Raw genomic sequence first — 21,064 nt, forward strand, 5'->3', positions numbered from 1 at the left:
TTATATGATCTGCCACAAACTTGCGGCACCCTTTTGAATCCAAATTCCCATCTTTGTCTTTCTCATCACAGCCCTTTATTGGCACATCATCCAAAAATGGCATAGTTTTTTGTGGTATGAAGTCCCGTAAGACTTTATTCATTCCATTCATCATATGTGCCACTGAGTTAGTGGCTCCCTGTGGTAAGGTACACATCCTTACTAATCCCAAAGGAGTTCTCATTGTGGTCAAGTCCCTGCTTTGTATATCCAGCTGGAACTGATCATATCCCGAATACAGATCACCCATAGAGTATATAGCTTTCCCTGCAAATGCTTCTGCAAACTCATCCACAATTGGACCTGCTCCCACATTCCTGATTGTGACTTTATTTACAGGTTGCATGTCTTGAATAAAGCGCAATGTCCCATTTTTCTTTGGTACAGTAAACCATCTGTTGGAATATGGGGCACATGAAGGCTCCAAGATTCCCATCCTGATCTTTTCCTTTAGTAATTCCATCAACTTTGGCAAGAGAGCCTTTGGTACTGGAATTGGCCGCAGGTTCCAGGGTACATGTGGAACAGTAAAGATCACCATTGGTGCTGTTACACTTGGATCAACACATCCTATCTCATGCGGCTGAAAGGCAAAAGCTTTCCCATGTTTTACAAGCATCTCCTTAAAGCATTCCCTTTCAACTGGCAACAGAAAATCCCTCTCACCAATCTTCAACTCTTTCAGAGTTTCTTGAGTAAATTTATGCCCAATTTTCTTCGGATCTCTAAGATTTGGCTGCATAGAAGCTTCATCTATCTTCTCCTTGCTTCCTGGTGGCAAGGGCAAGGCAACTGGTTTCACCTTCTTTGCAACCATTTTGTACTTTGTATCCACATGAGCATCCATTTCACAATTCATGTTTTTACATTCCACCCCCTCAAATTCCTGGATTATATCATACATCTCCACAGATGATACCTTTATCATTTCATTTCCACCCTGTAAGCATGCTCTTCTCATATCAAAAAGCACATCCATAGTATCTATAAATGACACCTCATCAAGCACCCCTGAAATAAACTCATTCTTCTCCAAAAGACCACACTGCTCAAAACTTTTTTGTTCATTTTGTATATGTTTTTGCATGCCACGCTTTAAATCCTTGCTTTTTACAAAAACCAGTGACCCATAGCTGGAGAATCCCTGAAAATTTGCTGAAAAACTATTTACATTGATTGAGTCCTGCGAGAACTCATTTCCCCTTGTACCATTGGAATCCCGCTTTACAATGGCACCTGGCCAAAATCCCTCATCTCCCTGTAATTCATGAACTCTCTGTTTATCTTTGGGAGTGACTGTGCCCGAAGAGATTCACGATTCCTTTCATGATTAATGCAAACTGTCAAAAACTGAACAGCTTTTTTGCCATCTTTACTCCTTATTCTTGCATAAGCTGAACCATCATCCAAAACCTTTGTTTCCATCCTTACAGCTGTAATGTAGGGTTGCCCAAGAATGAGGGGATACGATGATATCTCCTGAACAAAGAAATTCTGATCATCCTTCACATCCCCTATAGTTACCCTTACATTTGGACATGCTGCATAAAGCTCTCCAGATAAATTATTAGCTGCTTTAATCATCCACCCATGATCCACATCCATTGGCCACTTACATTTGTTGTAGAGATTTTTAGCCATAAGATTTATTTCAGACCCATGATCAATTAGAGCGACATATGGCTCTTCCAAATCACCTATCTTGACAAGGGTTTCAGTGGTGGCTCTTGCCCAATGGCTCCTGGAGTAATGACTCTTTGTAAGAACTTCTTTTTCATCATCTTCTTCCACAAAACGCACTTGTCGTGCCCCATCAGCAGAGTGATTACATTCCACCACATTTTCTCTCTCTTCCTTTTTCTGTACCTGTACACCATGAGTCTTGGAAGTGCTTGCTTCCCCTTGTGATGGAATAGATTCAATTATGGACTGCCTTTTTCTTCGTATAATATCAATTATCTCATCATGAAATTCTTTCTTTGCAATCCCCAAGACTTCCCCTAGTGTGAATTCCACCCTGCTGTTTAGAATTCTCTCTTCAAGCACCTTTTTGAGATCTGTTGCAACTTCAATATCAGATTGAAGCTTGTAGAGTGGACTTTTCCCTTTACCCTTCTCCTTCATTTTTGCTGGCACTTCTTCCATTGAAACATCATGTGGAGGTCTGCTATGCTGTGTAGGCATATGTGATGGCCCAGGATCCTTCTTTTCACTTCCACGTGTAACTCTTTTTGATGGCCCTCCTTCCTCATTTTCCCTTTTACGTTTCTCCTCTACCTGTGCCTCATTATTTTGACATTTGGCAATATAGGCATGAATGGATAAAGAATCCACAGGCTCCTCCCAGCCAGTCTCAAGACGTATACAATCACCTGCCTCATGCAAAGCTTGCTTTGACACTTTCTTTGATGCAATTAATTCCATTGTTGACGGCCAAAAATTCTCATTCTCATAATCCTCATCATTCTCAAATTCCTGCTTTTGTTGACCAACCTTTAATCCATAGGTTGCTGCCTCAACCATAGAAATGGCATGACTAGCAGCCATATCCTCTACCAGCTTTTTCATCCCTCCTTTTCCAAAGTTTGTACTCAGCGGAAGACCAGTCTCTGTAAGATGAATTTTCCCTTCTTTGAAGAACACAAGTTGATTTTTAAGAGCTTCTTTATAGCTGGTACAATCCTTCTTTGCATGCTCTGGGTCATCACACCATATGCATCTATATGTAAACCCTTCTTTGCTTTGAGGCCTTTGCATAGAAGCCTGCCCCAATGGTAGACCTTTTTCTTCGATCCTGGACATCTTCAATTTTAAATCACGCATACCCTTGATAAGCTCATCCATCGGCCCATCTATCTTAGGAATTGTGGCAGCTGGCTTGGATAAATTCTCAGGGGTAACAGCAGCTATGGGGGTTGCAGAGCCCATCACCATTTTATCCCTCCTCCGCTGCCGCTTTGCTAACATAGTGACTGCATCCTCAACATCATTCCAATCACTCTTTAATCCTTGCTCTGTATTTTTATCCTCAAGGAGGATTTCCAATTTCTCCTGGAGATCTTTCCCAGCTGCCTGCAAGAAGAGCTCTGTCTTTTCTCTGTCCAAAGTTGCACGCTCTATTCTTGACAACTGGGCATAACGCTTCTCAAACTCCCTTAGCAATTCTGTGGCAGAAATTCCCATTTTAGGTTTTGTGACCCATTCCAAAAAAGTTCGTTTGGTCACTCGCTCAGAATCCTCCATGAAATATTCATCCTTTAAAGCAAGCTTAAACTCTTCCCAATTTCTGCCACCCTGCGCTGTCTGCAATCCTTTTATACGCTCTCTTATTTCAGGAACGCACACCAGCTCGAAACTTCGAACCATATCCTCTTCAGTTACCCTGTTTAGCTCCATCTCCTTTATATAATTGCGCAGATATTTTGTAATGTCCTTCCCATCAAATTGATCCACCTTTTTCACAATTGATTGTAAGGCTTTGGTCGTGGATATCTGTCCCCTCTCAGCAGCTTGTTGCTGTTGCATGTACATGGTAAACATTTGGAACATCTGCATAACTCCGGGGTCAAAATGAACCCCCTAGCCCTCAGAATTCTCAGCCATAGCTTCCCTGTATATTTCACCACACTCTCACCCCAGCAGTTTCACGTCGGGTTCACCAAAAAGCTGTCGTGACGTGTGCGGTACAGCCAGGAAAGTACGAAACTTCTAGCTGTGAGAGTGAATGTCAAATCCGACAAGGAATTTCACGCACAAATTTTCCCAAGGAGTATTGAACATCGTTATTTCCAATAACAAATACATGTGTCAACTCCCCTCAATACATCCTTGAAATCATCCAGATGATTGCACAGAATTGCATGAAATCCTTTGAACCATTCACATGTGAGCATAACAAAGCTTTCTAATTTTTCCAATATACATGTGGCCAGCTACATCCATTACATCCAGTGCCCTCAAAACCATTAAATCATGATGCTCTTTTTCACCTGAAAACCTGCCTTAATATTCTAACATTTCACAAGCAAAAGATAGAATACGGCATAGCTATTTCATGTACATAATTTCCAAAACTCAGTCAAGCAGACACAAGGCCATCTTCTGTGATTTTACAAACTCCAGTTCTTCCAAAATTATATCTTGTTCATCAACCTTTGCCCATATATTCCAAAACCTTTAAAGGGCTTATTTGCCATGCCCTTTTTCTAAGTAACAAAGTAAATTTTAAATTAAGCTTATCTGAAATAAGCGAAGAGTGAACACGTCGATTTTTTCTTTGTTTTTATTAATCCATAATAGCCGCTTCAGCGCCGGTACACGGAGGAGGAAGAAATGGCGGAACAGAACCCTCTGCTGCTGACTGTGAGCTTGAATTTTCCAGAAGCACATCATTGAATAGCACTCAACTTTCCCATCATTTCTAGCACCTAAAAGCAGTACACAGAAGATAAGCCCTTCCCATGAAATTCACTGGTCGCCAACGACGCTGTTCTCTTAACTCTGCAAAAATCCCCTTCACTCTGTACTCGCCGTTCTCTTTCCGGCCCTTTTTCTCTTTCCCCGCGGCGAACTCGGCGGCCCCCCCCACCACCTTCTGCCAGCTATACATGCCATAAAAAAAACTGCGCGTTTTCTAGAAAACCCCCAATGTTTTGTTAACCTTAGCACTAAGGTTATAAAGCATAACCTTAGCATTAAGGTTAAAGTCCTCAATGCACCTATTATTTCCCTTTTTTCCATTGTTATGGAGTGTTGACCATATATATATATATATATAATCAACTCCTTTTCACCTTTACACCATAACCTTTCTAAAGGTTTTTCTCACGCCTTAGCTCCATTTAGCATCCTTATTGTGCATATGATTTTGCCATTTAAAGCATACAATCAAGATCCCGACCAATATGCACCATTAGGTTCTCTGTCTCAGTGCTAATGTCACAAGCAAAATCCAGTCCTATCAAGGCACAAGATATCTGCTAGCTCCAAAATTCTCCATAAGCATAAAAAAAAATCCTCCACAATTCACACCACACTGTCAAAGGCTTCAAAACCTAGCTCAGCCTCAGCTCATCTTATTGAACCTTATCTACAATATGAACATATATACTCAGGCATCATATAATGATTCGTCATGGCACTTAACCCCATGCATCTGGATGTGTATTTGATGAACTCACATGCACGGTTTCACATCATAGACGTGCCATGGCACGACAACGTGTTCATGTGTGTATGCATTGGTGTATGTGTGTGTGTGTGTGTGTGTGCGCGTATGTGCATGTGTGTGTGTGTGTGTGTGTGTGTGAGAGAGAGAGAGAGAGAGAGAGAGAGAGAGAGAGAGAGAGAGAGAGAGAGAGAGAGAGTATTTCCTCATAAGTAATTTCTTTAAAAACCTTATATTCAAAGAGAAATGATTTTTTAACATTAGTCTCTTAAAGTAGTGAATATAGCTATTTTCTGATAAGATAGTATGAAAAGTTATAATTTCAAAACATTTTAACACCAATTGGTTTCATTTTTTATTGTTTAAAAAAATCAAATATAAATATATGACTATATGTAATTTTTAAAATGGTATACTTACATCATCATCACTGTATCATCATCATGTATACGTCTCCATAGTGCTACTTGTGTTAGTAGAAATTTAAAGCTAAACTAGCACATGGTGTGTTAATTTGATCAAAGAAATTATTTTTCTCTTAAAGTCATTTACTATTAAACAATATAAATTATTTTTCTCTTAAAGTCATTTACTATTAAACAATATAAACTAGAAATTCTATGGCTATATGTAATTTTTGAAATGGTGTACTTGTGCCAAGTATATATTTCCATATTACTACTTCAGTCAATAGAAATTTAAAGATAAAGTAACACATGGTGTGTCAATTGGTCAGAGAAATAAATTTTTAGCATTAGTCCCTTAAAGTCATGAAAATAGTTTTTTCTTGTAAAAGCAATAATTTCAAAACCGTATTGGTGCCAGTTGGTCGCAATTTTTGTTTAACAAAATTGACTATAAATTATATGAGTAGATGTAAATTTCGAAATGGTGTACTTTCACCAAGCATATGTTTCCATAATAGTGCTACTTGAACTAATAGAAGTTTAAAGCTAAAGTATCATATGGTTTGTCAATCATGTTACTTTTGTGCGTAAAATAACATCATACAATTTTACACAAGAATTTTTATGAATTCTTACTTTTAACATCTAAAGCTTCATGAAACTACCGTGTAAATTCTTAATTTGATCGTGTAAAGAAGCTTCATGACACTACCATGTATCTCTTATATGTAAATCTTCATGAAACTACCATGTCTCTCTTATTTTGTTTTCAAATTTAGTTATATGCAATTTTCTATAGTGGTAGAGTGTTATCTTACTCACCCTATATGAGTTCTAAACAGAGAAAAATGATGCCATTATTTATTGTACACTTATTTTGAGAACTTAAAAGAGGAATCTAGTTGTAACAATATGTTACACAATCAACACTAAATTTCATGTATATAGGAAAGACATAAATATAGATATTAGTTTTTACAGCTATATATTATCCTTCAAGTCAATATTTTATAGATTAATCAAATAAAATAAAAGTTATGTAATGGAAACTAGTAAGAAAGTAAAAATCCAAACATAGCATTCAATATGAAAATATGAAGGTTTTTCCTTCCATATGTACTTCTTCTTGAATAATTTGAGTGGTAGGATTGTTGCATGACTTATTCTTCCACCTTGGTCTCTACCCCTTTGTTTGATTTTTCTTCTTCTTGTTGGGATATTTCTATGGCTTCTTTGAGGGTCTCTTTGGGATCCGTACTTTATTGTTCCATAAAAGTAGCCTTAGGTAGAGAGGAGAGGTTTGGAAACCCACCACCATTGATTGTTTTGATCATAGTATAAGATAGGGGTGCACCTTGTAATGGTGTCAAGTGGAGAGGCATGATTTTAAGGGAGAGGTAGGATTATTGCATCACTTATTCTTCCATCTCGGTTTCTACCTCTTTATTTGATTTTTCTTCTTTTGGTCTAATTTTATGGATTCTTTGAGAGTTTCTTTGGGATCCATATTTTTGTGTTTCATAAAAGTAGCCTTGGGTAGAGATGAGAGGTTTGGAAACCCACCATTAACTGTTTTCATCATAGCAAGATTGGTGTGCACCTTGTAATGGTGTTAAGTGGAGAGGCATGATGTTAAGGTGGAGGAAATTCAAGGTGAGGCCATAGAAGTGGTGGAGGTTATTGGTGATGATAAATTAAAGGAGTAATATCAAAGGTAAGGCCTTAGATGATATTAAAAGAGTAATATTCAAGTTGAGGCCTTAGATGTGGTGGAGGTTATTGGTGCTGATATTGCATGGATGTTGTTCTTGTTCAGTTTCTCACTAACAATATGATTGAGTCTGTGTCCTTGGGGGGTTCGCCTAAAAATATGTAAGTATACCACGTGAGTTCAAATGAAAGAGTATTTCAATTCAAAATTTTAAGGTAAATTTCTAGAAATACATTTATAGAAGGGGTTTTTTAAATCGATTTTTGAAAAAAAAACTCCTAAGTCCATAAAGAAAAAGGGGTCATTTTATTCATGAAAAAAATCATAGAGGTAAGGGGTTTTTTAAATACCCCTTCAACGCACAAGATACATAGGGTTTCTTAGTAGTGCACCCCCCGAGAGTCCATTGGACATGTTTGCCTGCAACAACAACAACCATAAACCTACATAGGGTTTCTTAGTAGTGCACCCCACGAGAGTCCATCGGACATGTTTGCCTGCAACAATAACCAGAAACCTACAAATAGATAATTTTCATATGCAACTTGTAACATAGCAGTATCTTTTGTTGTGACTGCTATATACAATAGTACTTCAACACAACCTCTATGTCACCAGATGTGACCAGAGTACACCTATATACACCCAAGTTTAGCAATACATTTTCAAACACTGTCTGCACTCCAAAATGCACTACTGCACTACTATAACCAGATTTTGACTAGAGATATTTCTCAAACAACACTTCCTAAAGCTGCCGAAAACACCTTACAGTGAGACCGAACATGCCCGAAATTTAATTTTGGCCAAAAAGCAAGGGTACAAAGTACTATGCACCTCAGAGGCACCTCCAAGCCTACGAAGACATTGGAGATGTGTAGCTCTTGGAGCTACCCACGGGGTGTCATACCCAAACAAAAAGGGGAAGAGATGATGATGCTCTTACTGTGTACCACTTCCTCGCTTGCTTTGTTCATACCTCTTGCTTGCATCCTTAGCTCTAAAAAGAAAGTAACATCTAGGTCTTGGATTAGCCTAATTATATTGGAGTAGGAAAATCTTGAGAGATTAGCACTAAGAACAATGGAAAGTAAAGTGTAACGATATTCCAAAAACTCCAAAGGTTCAAGAAGGTACAATAGTCCTAGAGCACATGCCTTTTATAGTCTCGAAGGCCCATGTGCCCTAATCCCACCTGTAAATGACCCTAAGCCCATGTGCCCTAATCCCACCTGTAAATGACCCTAAGCCCATGTGCCTAGGCCCATCCCATGTGCGTGTACATCCTAAAAACACTTTGTTACAAGCCATCCCCTCCTAACATGTGATCCTAAGCCCATGTGCTTAGTCCCATCCCCTATGCATGTGCATCCTAAAAACACTTTGTTACAAACCATCCCCACCTAACATGATTTCGTCCTCAAAATCTAAGGGTGGTCGTGCATGAAAATACACATACAAGAGGCTTTATAGAAAAGTCAAAAAAATCGCACAATTAAGGAAATAGATCTCATCCCAATGAAAGAAAGTAACATCTAGGTTAGCCTTGGGTGGATTAGCCTAATTAGCCTGGATTAAGAAATGCTTGAGAGATTAGCACTAAGAACAATGTAAAGTAAAGTGTAATGATAGTCTAAATACTTCGGCTAAAACCGCATGCTTATGGTTAAGAGCTGGGCACCACGAGCACACACACTAAATGAACCAGAAATCAAGGTAATGGTTAAAAAAGGTACAATAGTCCTAGAGCACATGCCTTTTATAGTCCCAAGGCCCATGTGCCCTAATCCCACATGTAAATCATGATCCTAAGCTCATGTGCCTAGGCCCATCCCATGTGCATGTGAATCCTACAAACACTTTGTTACAAGCTCTTACACAAACTAGAGCTCTGATACTGTAAAGAGAATGGGGGGGAGAGGGAGAGCTTGAGCTCCTTGCAAGAAAACACACACACACAAAGAGAGAAAAACACAAGAGAGAGATGGATGGCTGAATTTTTTTCTATCTTCCTCTCATCTCTATAACCATATAACTAGAAAGATAAGAGTACATACTATAAGGTAAAGTACTTCCTACAATAACGTACAATGGTCGGCGGTCCATAGTGTGAACCCGACTATATAAGCTCACACTATATCTATGCCATAACTCTAGTACTCCAAAGTGGCTGTCACATAGCCTATCATAACTCTAGTACTCCAAAGTGGCTGTCACATAGCGTGTCATCCACTAGTAGCATCTCAACCATAATCTCACCAACCATGCCAGTGGCATAAATGCAAAAGCTATCACCCAGGCGGGTCATCAATGTCTGTCGAACTAGTTAAGCTTGATATCTCAACATATTTTATAGTGATGTCTGTGAACACACTAGGACCAACCCCGAACACTTTTTCCCTCTTTAGGAGGCTTTTCCCCCCATGCTAGTATAAACCCATCTTGGGATGTACTTATAGTCTTTGTATAGCACACATTGATTATCTATCTATCATCTCATTGTGTGCTACCTTGAGCTTCTCCATTCTCTGTGTGTGTGTGTGTGTGTGTGTGTGCATTCGTACTACAGACCTATTTCCAATAAAAATGAGATGACCATAGAGGGACATGTGGTTGAATGTATATGGCCATAAAATGCCCTGGCTCCACATAGTTTGTCTCTCTCCTTTGTGGTGGAGAAATGGAAATAGCCCTCAAGAGGGGAGAGAGGGATCTCCGAAGAGAGAGAGGCTGAACCTAACGTCTAGTTTTCCCCCTCATATTAAAGAGGCTGGAGTAGCCTTTCGATTGAATTTGAAAAGAGAGAGGGAGGACATGTAAATGCTAGTCTAGAAAAGTGGCATTAAGGAGGAGAGGCCTAAAATGTTTGCCATGTGGCACAAAGAAAAGCACGCCCTCTAATATATATATATAGATATATATAGATATATATATGTTGACAATGAGCTAAATTGTTTGTGCGCACAAGTATACATGTGTACGAGAATGTGTTGTGAGCTCCATCTTGGTTAATTTTATGTTCTTTTATCATTAAATTATCTAACCCACAAAAGATCCTCTCATGAGACACCTCAACAATTTTCTTGACTTTTAATTGAAAATTAACCAAACCATTTGCTCTTCTATTTAGGGGTGAGATCTAAAACTTATAGAACTAAACGATGAGTAATTGTTCTAGATATGCTCTATTATGGGCTGATTATGGCTCCCCTACATGACAATTAGCCCTAATCGAAGCTCTAAGAATATTTGTTGGGTGTCTTGGGCCATGACGCAGACCAATGGGAGCCCTAGTTTGGTAAACTTTAAGCCAATCTATTGAGGGGAAGGAAAGTTTACCTTTTGCCCTTCCAAAATCCTCCTTCTTGTTAAAATTGAGGCCGCCTCCGTCTCCTTTAGAGACAAGTCCATGAGATTGTGTCTCTCCCCAATGACAGCTTTATGTGAGATTGATATCAATTGTTCAATCAGTTCCTCCTCTAGATTCCCATCCATCTTGATTTGATCTTTTCTTCTTCCATTGGGCATCGTGGGGTGGATGACAAAAGCACCTACATCGCTCTAGAATTCTTTACCTGATGAGCATGAGAGAACTCTAAAGCCCTCTTGTGCTATGAAGAGCAAGTTAAAGGGTAGGGAGGCTTGAAGCTCTGACTGTCTTGAGGGGTTAATGACATTGACTTACATGGCTCCCTACATGAGTTGAGGAGTTGGTAAAGGGGGTTGAAGAAGAAGTTAACTAGAGGTTAGACTGGCTTAGGCAAGGAAAGCTTTTGTATTAAGTATGGTTGAAGAAGTAATTAACTAGAGGTTAGATTGGGCTTGGCAAGGAAAGCTTCTGTATTAAGTATGGTTGAAGAAGAAATTAATTAGAGGCTAGACTGGGCTTGGCAAGGAAAGCTTCTATATTAAGTATGGTTGCATAGCTAACTGGATGTTGTGGTAGGCTAGGCGCCACATGCCATGTAGCCTCTTGCATGGAGTGGTGGGCATCATTGGGAGAGGTCAACAATACACTTGGTGAAAGCATGCGCTATGCTGCATCCCCGACCAACAAATCTTAATGAAGATGAAGAAGCCTGATGAGGTGGGGCGTTGATGCACCTCCTATTGCATCACGACAAGAGGGGGAGGACCATTTGGTCTTCCCTAGGTGCTACCACTGTGGGGCAGGAATATTAAAGGCAAAGCAAGTGGAACTGTTCTAAAGACCTGAAACTCTAAACACCTAGGGTTGTCTTACCATCTCCCTAGATTAGAATTTTAAAAGTTCTCCTCCTCTTGTTTGTAATTTTACTTTCATCCATTCTTTGATCCTAGTTTGTGTTTTTTTTCCATTTTTTGTTCTTAATTTTGTGTACTTGTTTTTGTGTTTTTGTTTTGTTAAGCTTATTTTAGGCTAAATTTTTTTGTGTATTCTATTTCCTTTTATTTTTTGATCTCTTAGTTTTTAGTTGGTGCATGAAGCCACCATAGTTTTGCACTTATTTTTTCAAATCAGAGTTGATTCTAAAAGTTGTTGATTTTCATCAAATCTACACTGTCATTATGTGAACTGTGGCCCACATAATGACGGTGTAGATTTGATCATTTTATTTATTTATAGAATTTTTTATCCATTGCTTCCAATATCGCACATTTGAACATAAATTTTTTTTCCCTATTTTGTTCATAATCCTATACTAACAACAATACTAATCTAAGGTGGATAAAAATGGACAATACTCATGGTGATGAGTGTGAGTTGATTAAGTTTGGACTCAAGTTCAGTTAGGTTACAAGATGGAAACTTATACTCATATAAAGACTTGTACTCATGGTGATGAGTGTGAGAGATGATTAAGTTTGGACTCAAGTTCAGTTAGGTTACAAGATGGAAACTTGTACTCATAGAAAGACTTGAGATGTTGTGCTTGTATTTCAATGCTTCAAATGTCTTTCTTTAATAATATGAGGAAAGTACAACAAAGCTATGATAGCTCATGTGGGATAATCTTGGCTAAGTGACTTGGCACTCTAGCATCACTCATTTCAACACCCCCCCTTAATGCTAGATTGGGTACAATTTTTAGGCTTTCTTTCTTCCTCTCTCTCCCCTTGTGCTAGGCTACTTTGGCCTTTATGCTACTTTGGCTAGGAATTTCAGCTTGAATGCATCATATGTCCTCAGAAGCTGATTACATCACACTTTTTGTAGAGACAAGAGGGGTGAAAAGTACAATGGTTCTTTCTCTAGAAGAGCACGTCTTTAGCTGGGATAGCTTTGGCCTCAATGCAGTTTGCCTGCTTCTTTCATTCTTGGTATGAGCAAGATTTCCACAGTAGCAGACCTAGGCTCTAATACCATGTTGAAGTCATGGATCAAGCTTCCTAATCAACTACCTAATTAGATCCTAATCCTATACTAACAACAACACTAATCTAAGGTAGTTAAAAATAAACAATACTCATGGTGATGAGTGTGAGCTGATTAAGTTTGGACTCAAGTTCAGTTAGGTTCCAAGATGGAAACTTGTACTCATAGAAAGACTTGAGATGTTGCGCTTGTATTTTAATACTTTAAATTTTCTCCTATATTAAATGAGGAAAGTACAACAAAGCTATGATAGCTCATGTGGGATAATCTTGGTTAAGTGAGTTGGCACTCTACCATCACTCATTTCAACATTGATCGGTTTGGAGAGTTTAAAAGTTGTTAAACAGAATGCTCGTTCATCAGGTATCTAAAATATCTAGATAAATTGTTTTTTATGATGTTTTGGTGTTTTAAAATATATGTGACATTTGGTATCTTTATGGTGACAGGTAGCTCTGAGAAGTCTTACGCTACAACGAAGAGGAAGAAGATGAGCAACATGTATGTTTCATCTCCTACGCATCCAAGCAATGTCGCTCATGTATGTCCACAGTTTCTAGCCCGTAATAACTTGAAGATGCTCAAGGTTTTAGTCATGATTGGGATTGGGAATGATGATGTGTATATCTCTGTGTGGGATTGCCTTGTTGAGTTTGTCTGCCCATGAGTGCACTCAAGCTGTGTTATGGTGGGAAAGAGGTGGAACTCTTCACCACCTCCACTTTCAAATGGTTGCCCGTATACTCTCTATGTCAATCATTTCAGTTTGGCAAAACTGTAAAGCAATATTTAATGTGGAACATTAACAAACCACCAAGGGGTATTGTCATGTGCTCATTATGCCAGATTAAAATGCATACTTTTGAGGGTATGGTAGGATATTGTCTAAAGGGTCTGCATAAACCTCACTTTTGATTCCATGCCCATAATGTTTCTGTAGAGGAGATGTCTAGAGGTGGAACTTTGTATGCATTGTTTGGCTAGGGTGGCCTTAAGAATTTAATATGTCTAACCATGATGAATGTATTTGAGAGGGCTTTTGTATATATGGAGAATTATATATTAAACAAATGGACTGTAACACTTGGAGTCACTCTTCTAAAGATGATGAGTGGCAAGTACTTTCCCAGTGTACAGTGGATAATTCCGAAAGCCGGTAACGGCATGGACTCAAGTAGAGCCCGTGCCGTGTAAAAATGCCTAAATACACCAGAGGTTATTGGCATCTCGACATAAGAAAAGTTTTCTTCCGAGATCACTACATAGAGGGTGAATCCGCAAGATACTTTTTGACAAGACCCAAAGACAATTATGAAGAACCACAGCTAGAAGAGCCTCTATTTGAGAAGGAAAATGTTGAACTTCCGAAAGGTGACCCCAACAGAATCCATTCATTGTGAAGAAAGCCTGCCTGATGTAGATCTCGATGAGTCATACATAAACTCGTCTAAAGAAAAAGCTACACAGTTTTTGGGAGAAATTATTGAAGGAGATGACTTTATACCTATGCTTCCACGACATGACCTTAGTCATGAGGCCTTCTTGTTTGTAATAAACAAGCAGTATATGTGCTCCACTGTATAGAATGAAACTTTCCCATGTTTATGTCGTGCACTAGAAGTTTGTAATTACTTTTTTCTCAAGAAATAAAATATATATTACCTTTTCTTAGCGAACTTGTAATTAGGTGAAAGACTAAAGCTATACCATTGTATTGATTAAATGCCACGATAGTGGCATTTAAGTAATACATTATCAATGGCATTTAATTAATAAACTATCAATGAAAAATATGTAATCCACGTGCCAAAACTGGCACTAGTAAATGTTTAGGCAAATTGATGAATGAAACAGACAGGTTATAAGGCCTTCGTAATAGATGGCTTCCATTTTCCAAGTAATTTAGTGTATGAAGCTGCATCCTCACATGCGTTTATATCATGACACACTGCTAATTAGTTAATTAGCAGTGTGTGCTAAGCTTGTCTAAGGTTTGCAAACTTATTAATAAGGTTAGCAACCTTATTATCAAGCTAGTGCAGGCAATGAGCGCGAGAGTCGCGGAGAGCAGTGCTGACAACAAGCGAGAGAGAGACGCACCGGTGGCGGAGAGAGAGAGAGAGAGAGCACGAGCCTGATGGTTGGGACCTAGAGCGCAACCTGACGGTTGAGACCCCTCAAAACGGTAGCAAAACGAGACGGAGAGAGAGAGAGAGAGACGGAGCTCCACTAGAAAGAGAGATCCACGAGAAAGAGAGACACAGAGAGAGGGGTTGCTTCTTTTTTTTTTCCCAACTTCATCATCACTAAAATCCGGTTGACCGTCTCCCGTTCTGGGGTTCGGGCTATACCTGAAGGCAGCAATCCGTCTACAAACGGTCGGTTTTTAGCCCGCCTATGCGTGTGAAATAAGTACAAAGCTTTGGTTCAGAATGTTCCTATAACTTTGGACTGCACTGTGTGGACTGATTTTCTGATCTGAAGAGGAGGCGGAGTCGCTGGTGGGCTGCCTGCTGGTTTGGCTAGATTTCAGACTCGATCGCTGCACGTTGTTGTCTTCCCCGTCGTCCTACTTCCTGTTCGGGCTTTCCGGCGGGTCCGGCCTGTGCAAACGGGGCCTAAACTACCTGTGCAAGACAACACATGGGCTAATCCGGGTGGCAATAGGCAATGTGTCCCTGTTGGACAACGGCTCACAACATGCCCAACGCTCATCCCTAATTTCGGAAGGCAACCGTGCACTCTTGGACAAGCATGGCTCCCAATACTCATTTTTGTATAAGCCCAAGGGTCATTAGCTTTAGTTCGCAATAGTTCTCTCGAATGTTCCCAAAAAATCTTAAATAACTTAGGCTAATCTTCGTAGACCTTTATACACTTGGATCACTGCAAGTGCCCTCAAAACATCCATGGTTCTCCTTACACCAGGAGTAACCATAGATAGAATGTGAAGCTCCTCATCAAGGCTTTGTTCAGAGCTGCTAGAGTCATCATCCACATATGAGTGACCTTCTCACAAAAGGTTGATCTACTTTTTTCTTCCTTTTCATGATACATGTGTACCTACATCTATTCTCAACCTGCTTGACCATGGATTAACATTGGATCCACTGCTAGAGGACTCTCCAAGTCCACTAAGCATGTGTCATTGTTGCTCTACTTGTGGTACAACATCAATACTTCTTACATCTACATCTTTTGTTGCCCTCACTATTGGTGCATACCAGCATCAAAGACAACACCTTTGCTTACTGGCATCTTATGAGTGATAGGGTTATAACATCTATAACCTTTTTGCTGTAAAGAATAACTAATAAATATGTAAATTTGTATACGTTTGGATCCAACTTTGTTCTTACTTTATCAAGAACATGCACATATGCAATACACCCAATATCAACAATACATGTGTAAACACTATTTGCACTCCCAAAATGCACTGTTGCACTGCAATAGCCAAATTTCAACCAGAGACAACACTCTACTAGACTTTCTCAAAACTATCGAGAATACTTTGTAGTAACCTAGGAGACCGAAACATGCTCGAAACGTGATTTTGGTCGCAAAATAGTAGTACAAAGTATTGCATACCACACAAGCACCTCCAGGGCTGTGAAAGACAGCTCCTTAATGGGAGATGTGTAGGTCCTAGGGCTGCTGAGGGGGTGTTGTACATAAACAATAAGGGGAAGAGATGATGATTCTGTTACAGATCTGTGTACCGCATCATTTCTTGCTTGCTTGTTCTTGCCTCTTGCTTGTCTCCTTAGGTCTGACACAAACCGGAGCTTTGATACCATAAAGAGAATGTGGGGGAGAGTTCCTTGTAAGTAAACATACAAACATAAGAGAGTGAAAGACACAAGAGAGGGATGGATGGCTGAATTTTCTTCTATCTTCTTCTCATCTCTACAACCATATAACTTAAAGATAAAAGTATATACATAAAGGGAAAGTACTCTTCTACAATATAAACAATGGTCAGTCCATAGTGTAAATCCAACTATATGAGCTGATGTTATAACTATGCTATAACTTTAGCACTCCAAAGTGGCTATCATAACCTCTCATTCATTGGCTAGCATATCAACCATAATCTCACCAACCATGCAAGTGGCATAAGTGTGGAAGCTATCACCTAGGCAGGTCATCAATGTCCGCCATAGCACTAGTTGAGCTTGACATCTCAACATCTTTCTCTTTCCCTATCTCTCTGTCTCAGTGTTTGGTTGATACCCGGCACTTAAGTGATTCCAAACCACCTAGTTGGCTCTAGAGGAGACGCGACTAATACCACTATGCCCAACACAATAAGCCAACGCTAACACATTGTGCCGTCGATTTGCCTATGCTAAAGGAGTTAGTCACGACAGGGAAGAGATTAGTTCCTGCACCTGATGAGATTCCTAACATGGCTCCTAACTCTGTTTCCAGATAGGAGTCACGTCCGAACAAGAATGACGTTGAACCTAGATTCTAACGAGAAGACATATCCAAACAGAAAGCACTAGCACAAACGAAGAATTAAACACTGTATAGTACAGAGAATAAAGAATCACACCAACAATAACTACATATCAGAGTGAAGGCTTAGCTCAAAGTATAATGCAATAGTCCCCAGTTGACACTCCCTACTCCCTTATCTATTCTATATCCTGGATAGTTTTCCTTTTTCCTTTTACATATGCTTGGGTACTACCCGTTGGCAAGATTCAGTTACATGGTTGTTACAAGAAAGTTGCTTCTCAATGTATATACAAGGGGCCAAAAGTAGCGGTAAGGCTGCTGATTGAAAGTTGGATAACCCTCAACATCGTGTGATCATGGTGGACACTGCGAAGCCCACATGATTCCTGATTATTTCCCTCCAGACCGCTTCAATCCTTTGAAAATTAAAAACTTTCATTTCCAGAATTTGGGTCTAAACCTAAGGCCCATTCCAGCCCTCTTCCTTCGCTCCTTCCTTCGTGGGGCAAGGCCCCCAAAGATGAATTTTATTGGCTTGTCTTGGGCATACCTGGGCTCATAAGCCCTCTTCCTGCTGCTCACCCGTGCATGCATGACTCCTATCCTTTCATAAGCCCTCTTCCTGCTGCTCACCCCCCTAAGGCCCATTCCAGCCCTCTTCCTTCGTGGGGCAAGGCCCCCAAAGATGAATTTTATTGGCTTGTCTTGGGCATACCTGGGCTCATAAGCCCTCTTCCTGCTGCTCACCCATGCATGTATGACTCCTATCCTTCCAGCCCTCTTCCTGCTGCTCACCCCCCTAAGGCCCATTCCAGCCCTCTTCCTTCGTGGGGCAAGGCCCCCAAAGATGAATTTTATTGGCTTGTCTTAGGCATACCTGGGCTCATAAGCCCTCTTCCTGCTGCTCACCCATGCATGCATGACTCCTATCCTTTCATCCGCCTATAGAAACTGTACATCAATGGGATTGGCCTAGGTTTACTTCTTCATGGCCCTTTCCATCACTTCAATGGCCATCCCTGCTACAAAGGCATGCGACTCAGTTTTCTCTCGGATGATAGCTGCGTTCTCAAACATTGTCTGCTCCGGCTCTCTTGATCTCCTTCTTCCCCCTTGACTCCACTTCCACCCATATGGTGGTTTTCCTATCGGTTCTAATCTGGCATGTGCCCTTTCTTCTTCTGCCAGTGACTCCGTTGGTGAGGGGCATTGGTGAGGGGCACTGGCAGTCCTACCATGTGCATGGGCTATGGCATACTCACGGGTCAAGATCCTCAACTCATAAGATTCCTTCTCAGGTTGAGGGAATTTTTCCTGGCACCGATTCTGCCACCTGGGAGTTGCTCTACCCTTGTTTTTCTAGCTGCTGCTGTGACACGTCTAACTGGGTTATGAATCTGGCAATCTTCTCCCAATTAGACGGTTGTACCACTCTTGCCTTCTTGGCAACATGAATCAGACTCTTTATATGTGCGAGGGCCATTTCCCTCCAGCCAGTTATATTCTTTTGTGTTTTTTCTTCGTGGATCCTATGCTGCAGCTCTTCTTTTTTGTTCTTCTCCCTTTTTGCCCACTTTTAGAATTCTTCAATCGTTTGATCTTTGTTATGTATCTCGGCAGCATGGGTCTTCTTTATGGTCTCCACCTACTCTTTCCTCTTCGTGAGTTAAGATTTGGATGCCTTTAGCTCTTCTGCATGTGTTCTCCTTGTAGCATCCAGCTAGTCTTATCTTATCTTTAGATCACCATGGGCTATGGTCAGAGGGGCGGCATTCAGCTCATTAACCATCACTTTTTCTCCTTTTCCTCTTGTGTTCTTCACAAGGGTTGTGGAATCAATCTCCTTCTTGAACGCTTTTATAGTCCACACACAAACACACACACACACACACACACACAATGACAACAACAACAACAACAAAGGATAGTAGTAGAGAAAAAAAACATATTTATCCATGGTTGTAATCTATACATATTTTTACAAAAGTTCTCAAATTTGTGTATTTATTAGTATAGTAAAAATATAAGACAACAATTGTTTTTAATATATATAAATCAATGGCATGTACCTTGACAATTTTCTTCCATGTGCATTGTGCCATGTTTTTATATGCTTTTTCAGCTCTAAGCAGAGATATATATTTAAATCACACTCCCATGCCTTGTAAATATTTAAACATGCAAAATAAAATGCTTTTTCAGTTGTAAGTAGATATATATATATCACACTCCCATGCCTTGTAAATCTTTAAACATGCTCAATAAAATGCTTTGCTATACAGGGATCATCTAACATTGTGAAAATAACCTCAAAAAGATTCTCTTTCAAGATGACATAGTAAATTAATGAGATTTTCAAATTATCATACTAGATAGTATTTATTAGAAAAGAGTCTTAGCACCAAAAAAATAGAATATAGCTATAGTACAATTGCATTGTACTATGTGTAAGGAGAAAATGTGGCATAAAGATCACATTTATGCTGTGGAAGACGTCCACATTGGGCTACCATGTAATATAATGATAAAAAAAAGAAGTCATTTTCTAAGAGGTTTAGCTTAGCTTATTTTCATGTACAAACTTTTATGAAGTCTATACACATTGATACATTACCAACACAAAACAATCATGACAATTTTTAAAACTGAGGCCGTTTTTCAACATGATAAAAGTAATGAAATTAGCTATCCAATATTTATTAATTTTGAGAATAAATGAGTACCACGAGTGAAAAAGACAAGATCTTAAATGGTACAAATGTGAATGTATATCCATGTTCCATGGTTGTCACGTAGGCTGTAATGCCTGTGACCGACGACAGACCGGATGGCCATGTCCGGGGTTCCGTGGGAGAGGACGCCCATGCGGAGTCATGGGCGGCCAGGCTAGTGTGGACGACAGGCCACACACTATATAGCCTGGGGGATGAGGGGCAATCCTCATTCTTCCTCTATGGCTGGGTGGTGAGCCAGAGGCCGTCCCCTCTTGTGGTAACGCCCGTAGCGGCGTTACGAGCATGTAAAGGACGAAGAAAGGTGACCTTTGCAGAAGGTGACTTTGTATTCCTCAAGGTTCCTGCGCAGTCAGAAACCATGAAAACGGGAAAGTGTGATAAACTTTCTCCGAGATATTGTGGTCCTTTAAAAATCCTTAAGAAGATTAGGGACGTAGCATATAAACTTGAGTTACCGGAGAGTTCTCAAGTCCATCCTGTCTTCCATGTCAGTAAACTGAAGAAATCAGTTCACGGGTTAGAGAACGCAGTTTCTCCAGAGATTTTGGTGGACTTAATAGAGCCACCAAAGATACCACATGAATCTGAAAAGATTCTATAGTATCGTGACAGACAAACCCGATATAAAGTGTACCAGGAGGTACTTGTTAAATGGACAGATAGGGACGAGGAGGTGGCAACCTGGGAACGCCGTAGTGCAATTTCCAAAAGGTTTCCCCAGTTTGTTTTCGAGGACGAAAACTCTTCTTAAGGGGGGGTAATGTCACGTAGGCTGTAATGCCTGACCGACGACAGACCGGATGGCCATGTCCGGGGTTCCGTGGGAGAGGACGCCCATGCGGAGTCATGGGCGGCCAGGCTAGTGTGGACGGCAGGCCACACACTATATAGCCTGGGGGATGAGGGGCAATCCTCATTCTTCCTCTATGGCTGGGTGGTGAGCCAGAGGCCGTCCCCTCTTGTGGTAATGCCCATAGCGGCGTTACGGGAATGTAACAATGGTTGTTATTATATCCCAACGTCATATAAAAACATTTATTTTTAGCACTAGTTTGGTAACAAGACCTAAAAGCATATATTTTAATGTCCTCTTAATTTGGAAAACTCATAGAGTATTATTGACACACATCAATAATATCTTCTTGTATCCATATCTTTTGAATCATGATCGTTCCATATTGA

Source organism: Cibotium barometz, chromosome 8 (genome assembly GCF_041138505.1).
Source record: "Cibotium barometz isolate CiBa-2024 chromosome 8, ASM4113850v1, whole genome shotgun sequence".
Lineage (NCBI taxonomy): Eukaryota > Viridiplantae > Streptophyta > Polypodiopsida > Cyatheales > Cibotiaceae > Cibotium > Cibotium barometz.